We start from the raw sequence: 10,172 nt of genomic DNA, 5'->3' as shown, positions 1-10,172 counted from the left end.
CTATATTCTGCTTATTGCTTTGCAAAGAGCTGGGGCTAATAAATATAAATTATTCTTGATTTATTTGGAAAAAGAACTCTAGATTTTCTTCTCTGTATATAGTAAAAGTCCAGCCACCTGGCTTCTATCCTTCAATTCAGTATTCATTAACCAGTTAATATTGATAGAAATTCCTGTTCCCTTGGGTCCCATCTCTACCAAGGTATGTCTTCTAACACTATATCTTCTACTTCCTAGGATTGTTGTAATCCTAGCCATTGATATAGCCATTGTACATTCTAGGAAAGTCTTCATTTTTAGTTGTTTTGCATTCTTGATTTTATTAACTGATGAAGAGTAAGTAACTTGTGAAAGAGAAATAGAAGAGAAAAAATTAAATGTGTGTTGCTTGTTTTTCACATTTAAAAGATATTATTTTAGTAATCAACTTAGCTTTGCCCAGATTTTTTTTTTGTGGAGTCACAATGAACTGGGCCAATAAATTCCAAATGTGAGGCTTAAATATCGTCAAAGATCAACTTTGTTTCTTGAATATTTAACTTAGGTTATCACTCATTGACCCTACAACAAGTATTGTGATATTGTTTCTAATGGCATGAAACAAATGATTGACGATAATAACAAGAGTAACAAATAGTAGCATGACACTATTTACAAAAGTACTTTCACAAGATTTACCTTGCTGAATCCTCACCATTATGCTGAGAGGTAGAGGTTGTTATTATTTTCATTTCATAAACCGGGAAAAGGGCCATGGGAGATAAACTTCCCCAGCACCACACAGTGAGGAAGGGACAGCTGTGACTTTGACCTACCAGGTCATCTGAAATCACATTCTAGGCTGTTCCCACTATACTGCACTTCATTATCCCCAAAACAATTCTTTTTAGTTAAAAAAAAAAAGTCATCTATTTTTTTTTTCCCCCTGCTTATTACCAGAGCCAGAACAGAAGTGGCTAGAATGAGATGAGCATCCCAAGGAGAACAAAATCTGGAGATAATAACAGCATAGATAGCATTTCCAGAGCACTTGTTTCATGCTAGATATTGCTATAAGTACTTTGCACATACCAATTATTGTAATGCTTAGAAAAACTCTGGGTCCTAAGACATAATATTCCTTTCTCCATGCACATGCACTGAAGCTAAATAACCTGTCTATGCCTGTGCAGCGAATTAGTTGAACATCTGAATTTGCACCTAGGAAGCCTGGCTTTGGGACCCATTGCATAACCTCTTATACTATGCCTCTCCCACCAGCTTGTATCAGATACGTTCAAGGGTGTCCCCAGCATCACAATACCAGGAAAAGGCCAGAATGACAGAGCGGTCACTATGATGCTATGGTGAAAAAAAGTTTTGCGTTGATCAAAATCAAAAGGCAAGAGGCCAGGGGGAGATCTAGCAAGGAGGACTAGGTGGATTTGTCCATGACATACTATTAGCCTCAGGCAGCAGACCTGCTCTGTGGCTAGCCCATGGCAAGATTCTAGTTCCTAAAGACTCTAAGCAGAACCAGGTACACACATCCCAGAGAGACAAAGGAATTAAACAATATGTCTCACCTGGCTAGAACATGTAGAGTAAGCCAGAGACCTAACTGTTGGAAGAGAAATGCACGGCTGTGTCTTACAATAAAAACAAACAAACAAACAAACAAACAAAAACATGCAAGAGCCTAGAGCACAAAATTGGAACAGGATAACCACTATAGATTTATGCCTCAGAGTCCCTGCATGAGACAGAGACAGCTGCAGTTTGAGAGAATGGGCTCTTGGCACAGTGTGTGCTCTCTATCTCAACAATGTAAATCGAAGTGAGGTGAGAAAACCAGCTAATCTTTGAATTTCTATTTCCTAATCTTCAGTAGTAGCACTCACTTTGGAATGAATAAGATGAAATATCTTCAGTATTATTAGGGAGGAGTGTTTCTTAAACTATAAAGTTAAATTCAGCTTCAAGGGCAAGGACAAGCCAATGTATGATAAAGGAAATGGCTACAGCTATCAGATTGTGTGTCTAAGGCTATCTAGATGTCACCTTCTGTAAAACATTTTCCTGGATCTCTAAAGCCGATTTTATTAACCCTCTCTGCAATAACATTCCATTCTAAGCACACTTATTGCTTTGTACTATAATTAGCCTTTTTCTCTTCTTATTCACTTTGGAATTTGGCCGAGGATTAAATTACTTCTGCTCTTCAGTTTATGTCACATAATCATCAATAACCTACAAAGACCGCTCTTGTCTTATTTATTTATTTATTTATTTATTTATTTATTTATTTATTTCATCCCATTTAATTGACCATCTTCATAGCCATAAAATTCCACACCAAGGACATTGTTTAAATGCGTTTTCATTATCCTTTTATTTGTATGGTAAATGAGCATTGTTACTCAGTGTGCATGTATTTCAGTTTACATGTATGGTATTGTTATAGATTTTTTTTTCTGTTTTCTATTTTTAAACTTACTCAGCAGTATATGTTTTAAAGATGCTTTCATGTTACTTTGTTAAATCTAATTCTTTGTTTCTAACTGTGTCAAAGCATCTCATAGTGTGCTTCCATGATGATAGAAGCTATATTGCCTCCAATTTTCTGTGAAGCTCTCAAGAGCTTAGGTGAGACTTTCTTTGGCATAGACAACAATTGCTCACAGCAATTTGATTACATATTGCCTAATTGCTTTCCTGAGTGATGTGCTTTTCAATTTATGTGTCTGTCTAGATTATATGTTTCTTGAAGGCAGAGTGTCTTACTCATTTTTGTGTCCCCACTGCCTAGCTCAATGCAGAGAAAGTAATGAGTGCATATTTATTGCATAAATGAGAGGGACCAAGATAAGCCAGTCTATTTCATTTCCAAAGGCAAATAGCATGGTGAGATATAAACAGGATCCATATCACATCAGTTTACCTACATGGAGAGTCCTCTTTCAGTTTAGCAGTTGTGGGAAGCGGAGGAGAACAACCACTGTTTAAAAGCTGCCAAAGTTTAGGGACTCTGTGTCCTGTCTTTGAACTGCTGTTTCCGCAGAGGAGTGGAAGTGCTTTGCATTATTCTGAGTAAAAAGGCCACGCTCTGTGAGGCTTCCCATAATTGTTCCGAGAGCCAGCAAACTGGACTTCCAACATCACTTCTCCCAGAAGTCGACATCATTTCCTCTCTCACCCTAGCTTCCAGTTAAAAAAAAAAAAAAAAGAAAAAGAAAAAGTTCCTGTTTGTGATGAACGGAGGTCAGATTTCTCCATGGGAATGTTTGTAAAGAATTAACATCCTTCTCCAGACAATGACACAGTGTCATGGAGCACGTTTTACCTTCCACTTAGGGTTCCTGTGTGAAAATGTGCACAGCCTAGGATATTCATTAGGAAATGAAAGACTTATGGCAACTTAGAGGTCAATGCCAGATCAATTGAAAGATGACCGTTGGTAGCTGTTTAAAATAAAATGACACAGGTTCCTGGCATGAAGTCAAGGCTGCAGTAATGAGTAGTGTTTTCAAGCTAAGTGTTTTCAAGCATTAATCTATGCGCCTAAGTGATCCAGTTCAAAACATATATGTATTTTTTCAATTATCTGTGCCTAGAAAAATTAGACAAAAATCTAAATAATAAAATCCATCATCTGTTGTAATGTCTACATTTTAAATTTCCTACCTTACTTATTACCTATGAGAGGGATTAGGTCAAACTAAATATCCAACCAAGAGTTTTGCACTAATTTTCAAATTACTGTGATCTCCAGGAAAGCCCAGTAAAAGATGTGGAATTTTAGTTTTCCCATGAGTCCCAGCAGGATATTTTTTTTCCAGGAAGAGTGTTATAACACATAGCAAAAGCGAAAATATACTTGGAGAATTCTATGTCACAATAAGCACAATTAACAGTACAAACAAAAGATGGCTTTCCCAAAATATGTAATCATATTCTCTACAACTTTCTCTTAACAAGGTTAGCTTACTGACTGATCAAAATATGCATTAACAAGAAATATCTCAAAAATTCTTTCAGAAAAATCATTGATCTCTGAAGTTGTGATTAGTCATCACATATTATTTGGTATCAGAGGGAGTTGCATCAATGTTAAAGTCAATGGCTAGTACTTACTGAATGAATAGACATAGTTCTAATAGACAGTTTGCGTGGGCTGATTCATTTAATCCTCCCAAAAACCCTATCAAGTAGCTACTAACATTATATTTGTTTTATAGATGAGGAATATGAGGCACAGCAAAGATAATAATATGTTCAAGGTTTATAATTAAGAGGGTACTGAGCTAGAATTCAACTCAGTCATTTAGCTCCAGAGTCCACATGCTTATCCGTAATAGCATGATGAATGCATATCAAAAACAATATTAAATTTTGAGAAATTTCCCTTCCCCCTTTCTCCCTTCTTCCTTTCCCACTTTTTCCCTTCTCCCTTCTTCCTTTTTTTTTTCCATTAAATATAATTTAAACATCTAATAAGTGTCAGACACTCCTAGTACTAGGAATTCTAAGGTAAATGAAATGTAACCTCTAATTATCAAAGTATTCGAGACTCAGTGAGATACACAGATACACATGTAAGCAAAGGTAAAACGCTTCAATATCCACCAAATGGGGCACCATGAAAGAACCCAGTTGGTTCAAGGAACCTGGGAAAGGGATTCTAGAGACAATACTTAACCTGGACTCAAAGACTAAATACTAAGTATAGAATTGAAGAAACAGAATATTGTCAATAGAAGGACCAGCTTGTGTAAAGTCCAAGAAGTTTAAAATTTCATGGAACTTCTCAAATACTTTAATGTGGCTTCAGTACACACAGCTGGAGGATGAGAATAGATAAGTGATAGCTATACATGCAATAGATTTGTGGTTTCTCTTTGGTCACTTGATAATTATCAAATTGCAATATTATAAAACTACTGTATGTGTTTCTTTATAATTTAGATAATAAATAATCTATGAAAAAAAGAAATCAATTCTGCTTAAGACTCCAGTCAGCTTTGTGCCAACATTTGCATTTGTGGTCCTCATAGTAACTCTTTGAAGTATAGAGGGTGAATAATACCACTATTGCTATTTTACAATTCAATATAAAGAGGTTTAGGGAGATAAGATGGCTTGGCAAAACTGACATTAGTGCTAAATGAGAGCACCAACATTTTGACTCTTGATCTAGTTCTGTTTCCTGTCATCACAATCTGTGGCTGGACCAATGCTTTGTACCAAATCTTACCAACACATTAAGGTTGGCAGAAAAGAAAAATAACAGGAGTGTGGGTCTCTGATGTATAAATGAACCATTATATCAGTTCTACACTATTTCTAGATTTCTTGTTATGTGATAAAAACATATTTGTTTTAAAATGACAAAGCAAAATACGAACTAGCCAATAGTCAATTAAAATTGAGATTTTACTTCATTTCGGGTAATATTATCTTAACATTTCTGTGGTAATGGTATTTTTTTTTCTGATCGTTATCTGACAAAATATTTTTATTAGCTATTTGTGTTAAGAAAAATACTTCAGTCTATGGCCATGCTACCCTAAACATACCCGATCCCATCTGATCTCGCAAGCTAAGCAGGGTCAAGCCTGGTTAGTACTTGAATGGGAGACCACCTAGGAAGACCAGGTGCTGTAGGTGTAAAAAAAAAAAATACTTCAAATTAACAAATTTGGAGATCTAATGTACAGCATAGTGATTATACCTAATAATACTGCATAATTTACTTAAATGTTGCTAAAAGAAAAGACTTTAAATGTTCTGACTACAAAAAATAAATGATAATTATGTGACAAGATAGAGATGGTGGTGATGTTATGGTGGTAATCATTTTGTAATATGTAAATGTATCTAATTAACACATTATACACCTTAAATTTATACGATGCCTTGTGCCAATTGTATCTCAATTAAGATAAAAGAAAAAGAAATATTCTTCATAAAAAAGACAGTACAAAGGACATATCTCTTGGGAGATGTTGTAGTTCAGGCTGCCATAACAGAATACTATAGACTGGGTGGCTTAAACAACAGAAATTTATTTCTCAAATTCTAGAGGCTGAGAAGTTCAAGATCAAGACGCAAGCAAAATAGGCTTCATCCTAAGGGCCCTTATCTTGGCTTGTAGATGGCCATCACCTCTCTGTGTATTCACGTGACCTCCACTTTGTGCTCACTCAGAGAGAGGGAGCAAGCTCTATGATGTATCTTCTAAGGGCACTAATCCTGTCATGAGGGCCCCACCCTCATGACTTCATTTAACCCTAATTACATCTGAAAGGCCCCATAAATGCCAACACATTGTAGGTTAAAACTTCAACATATAAATTTGGCGGGGGGCGGGGGGGCACAATATTCAGTTCATACAAGAAAAAATTCTGCATAAGTCTTTTGCATTTCTGCAAGTTTTGTGAGCAGAGACACTGACAGTTTCCCCCACCCCAGGCTATCTTTTCAAAGTAGTTGCAAAGCAAATAGCTTTAGAAGACAGAAATAGTGTATCATTCTAGAAAAGAAGGCAGTTTTACTTACTGTGCGGTTTAATAAGGATAAAGCTCTCTCTGAGGCAGATTTACTTGCAGGCTGTTATAAAAGATCGGCATTTCCTTCCTGTAACAGTACCCAGTGCATACTTATTTAAGTATGATTCCCAGGTTTTTGCCTGAACAATGAACTGAGTAGTGGTGCCTCTGACTACAATATGGAAGAAAGGAAGAAGAATCAGTTTTGTGGGGAAAATCATGAGTCATTTTTGCCACATAAAGTTGAATTTCCTATAATATATTGAAGTAGAAATATTGAGAGGGTAGGTTCTGGAGTATGAGGAAGAGGAAGGGTCTAGGTAGTGTTCTGATGATCCATTGCTGAGTAATAAAGTTCCCAAAACTTAATGACTTAAAACAACAGCAATGTGTGTTTTGTTTCAAACCTGCAACCTGAGCAGGGCTTGATGAGTAGGGCTTGTTTCTGCCTCATTTGGCATCAGCTGGGGCAGCTGGAAGGCTGCAGGCTGGAATCATCTAAAATCTCACTTACTCCCATGTCTGGTGGTTGATGATAATGGCCATCAGCCATCTGTGGAGACTGGGCCAGAACTCCTACACATGGCCTATCCATGTGGCTGCCTGACTTCTGTGCAACCTGGTGCCTCGGTTCCAAGGGTGTACATCCCAAGAGAGATGTAGAACCAGGGTAAAGCTGTGTCATCTTTCCTAACGTTTTCTCAGGAATCCCACAGCTTTGCTTTTGTCTCTGCGTTTATTAGAAGTGAGTCATTAGGTTTGCTTCATTTTCAAAGGGAGTGGAATTATAATCCATTTTTAGTAGGAGGTGCATCAAAATATTTGTGAGTGTGTTTTAAAACCATGACAGTTAAAAAAAATAAATTTGGAAATCATTGGTACATTACCTTTATACCCATGAAAGGAGGTGAAATTGCTTAGAGAGGGAATAAAATTAGAAGAGAAAGAAAACCAAAGAGTAAACTCTGAAAAACACCCACATTTCATGTCTATCTGAGGAAGAGGAGCAGAAAAGGGACTGAGAAGGAAAAGCCATTGAGGTAGGGGGAAAACCAGAAGAATGAGGTTTTTTGAAAACTAAGAGGCCTAATTGAACTCATCTGCTCTTAATTTCTTCCCCTAAACAATAATAACTATACGTACTATATACTTAAACTACTTTCACAAAGTAGAGAAAGCTGTGTCAAGGATTGCCAATGGCTCAGACAGGTCAAGAAATTGAGAGAGAAAACTGGTGACTGTAAGATGGAGGTTGTTGAGGACTTTGACAAGAGCAATATCAGTTGCATAATTGCAATATAAATCTGATTAGAGTGACTTAAAGAACAAATAGAAAGGTGAGAAAACAATTATTTTTCCTTCTTCTTTTGTATGTTCTGCACGGTACAAGGCCCCATGGCATGATGACATAGAAGATAAGCGGGGATAGTTTAAAGAAGAGTGTAAGCATATGGGAAATCATTCAGATGGGGGATTTATTTTTGGCTGTGGTTGAGAATAATCCATCAGTGCATATTGGCTATATTCTCCCCCGAACCTCACAATGAATTTTTGATGGCCACGCTATCTCCAGTTTTAACACAAATATATGACTATACATTGATTCTTAATACTGACTTTTAAAGTAGTTCTTTAAAAGTACCTATATTTTGATACTGACAGAATGAGACACTACTTATGCCATTACATTGACAGCAGGAAACTTTCAGTGAAGAGACTAAACTGAAAATAAAACAGGATATTATTGACTACAGGGGATATTCTCAATGAAGAGCAGAGGCAAGATCCTACTGCACACAAACACATTTTCCATTGTCAATTTGTGTTAAATTTCTTTTTCATTTTAAGCAGAGAAGAAATAAGCAGTTCAAAATGAAGTTTATGAACATTTAACTCTTTTTTTTTTAAAAAACTTACCCTTTAAAACTATACCAAATTAGGTCAATCACATTTTCCAGGTAAGAATATTAATAACAGCTACCAGTACCTACTTTCTAGTGATCACAAATCTAAACTTACTATTTCCAATCACTTTTAAAAATACTTAATATTAAATCTCATCATAATGCTATGAGTTGGGTTCATTCTACAAATGAGAAAACTGAGGCTCAATAGGATCAAATAACTTGCTTAGAGTGAGACAAGAAGGTGGTGGAGCCAGGTTACTGAGAGTTGGTCTTGGAGTCTGGGCTTCCTAATCACTGGGCATATTGCCCCTCTAAAACATGCTTGCTTACCAGAAAAGGAAAGCCATCTGCATATTCTTTTCAACAAGTTTTTTTTTTTTTTTTAAGTGGCAAAATAAAATTTTATTGAAGTATTAAAAAAGTGCAACTCTCAGCTAAGAAGAGATTGTAAAACTCTCAGCCCCATGGGTAATTTCTTTCTTTCTTTTCTTTTTTTTTTTTCTTAGTGTAAGGAAAAAAAAACATACTAAAATGCTCTAATTAAAAATACAACACAGTGGAGAATGCCAATTGCCTCTGTACTTTCAGAGAGCAGAGAGTTCTGTCTTGAAAGCAGCTTTGTTTGAAAGACAAATACTGAGAAGGAAAAGTATTGGTAAAGTTCCATCAGGAGGCAAGTCCTGTTTTCTGAGCTATTGGCCATCTGCTGGTTCTCAGAAATATTAATAATGCTGGCTTTCTCCAAATTCAAGTTAAAGGAAAGTCATCTGAATAAGTGATATTATTTATGCCACTGGGGCTAAAATCCTGTGGAATTACGGTAAGAGCCTTGATTGCTTAGCGTAGCTGGTTTCCTTGTTCAGCAGTCCACTGGCATGCAGCTAGGAAATAATATTCAATTCAGGTCAATAAAAATATATCGAGCAGCTGCTATGTACTGCCACTATTTTTGGTCCTGGGAATTACAAGATGAAGGAGACAAAGTCCCCTTACTGTCTCTACTTGGAATAAAAATAAGTAAACAGGTAGTTAAAGTATATAGTAGGTACAGTTATTATTGTTTGGGGAAAAGAAATTAAAAGTAGGTGAGTTCAATTAGGTCTTGAATGATAAATATTCGCATTTTGTAGTAGCTAGGTGGAATAGGGACAGAACAGACATTCTGTTGGAAGGATACATGAAGTTTTGAAAGACAAAATAGAAGACATGCTCATTACAGTTTTAGTAAAATACACATTTACTATAATATAGTCAAACAATATTTAAATAAGTAAAGAAATCTGAAATCCAGGATGTGGTTTCATAGTGTAGCAGTTACTACATCTGTTTTACATGCAAAAGGTCCTCAGTTCGTGCCCCAGTGGAGCCATGTTCCATGGTCTATAGCCAAACCAGCCTGAACAAGCCCGATGTCTGATCTCAGAAGCTAAGCAGGGTTGGACCTGGTTAGTACTTGAATGGGAGACCACCTAGGAAGACCAGGTGCTGTAGGCATAAATAATAATAAAAAAGAAAAGTAAAAAAAAATCTGAAATCCCAATATTCAGAGACAATTGCTCCCATGTTTCTACTAAGGAATCACCACAAGAGTAACACTAGTGACTTCTCTCCCCACCATTCACTCTTTTCTACAGATGAGAATTGTTTTATAATCAGACAGAGCCTTTGGTAGAGTTTATGTGATTGTCCAGGATATGTTCAGCACTTTTCCTGCTTCCATGCAACAAAGCACGTGTTT

General features: G+C 36.4%; 2 pseudogenes; both read left to right on the top strand.

The window, feature by feature from the left end:
• Positions 1-5,527: 5,527 nt before the first annotated feature.
• LOC111738792 lies at positions 5,528-5,646 on the top strand (annotated as a pseudogene).
• Positions 5,647-9,812: 4,166 nt separating this feature from the next.
• Positions 9,813-9,928, top strand: LOC111738773 (annotated as a pseudogene).
• Positions 9,929-10,172: the final 244 nt, after the last annotated feature.

This window comes from Pteropus vampyrus, unplaced genomic scaffold (assembly GCF_000151845.1).
Source record: "Pteropus vampyrus isolate Shadow unplaced genomic scaffold, Pvam_2.0 Scaffold43, whole genome shotgun sequence".
NCBI lineage: Eukaryota > Metazoa > Chordata > Mammalia > Chiroptera > Pteropodidae > Pteropus > Pteropus vampyrus.
Note: the sequence above shows the minus strand (reverse complement) of the source record. Positions and strands in the feature narration are given on the sequence as shown.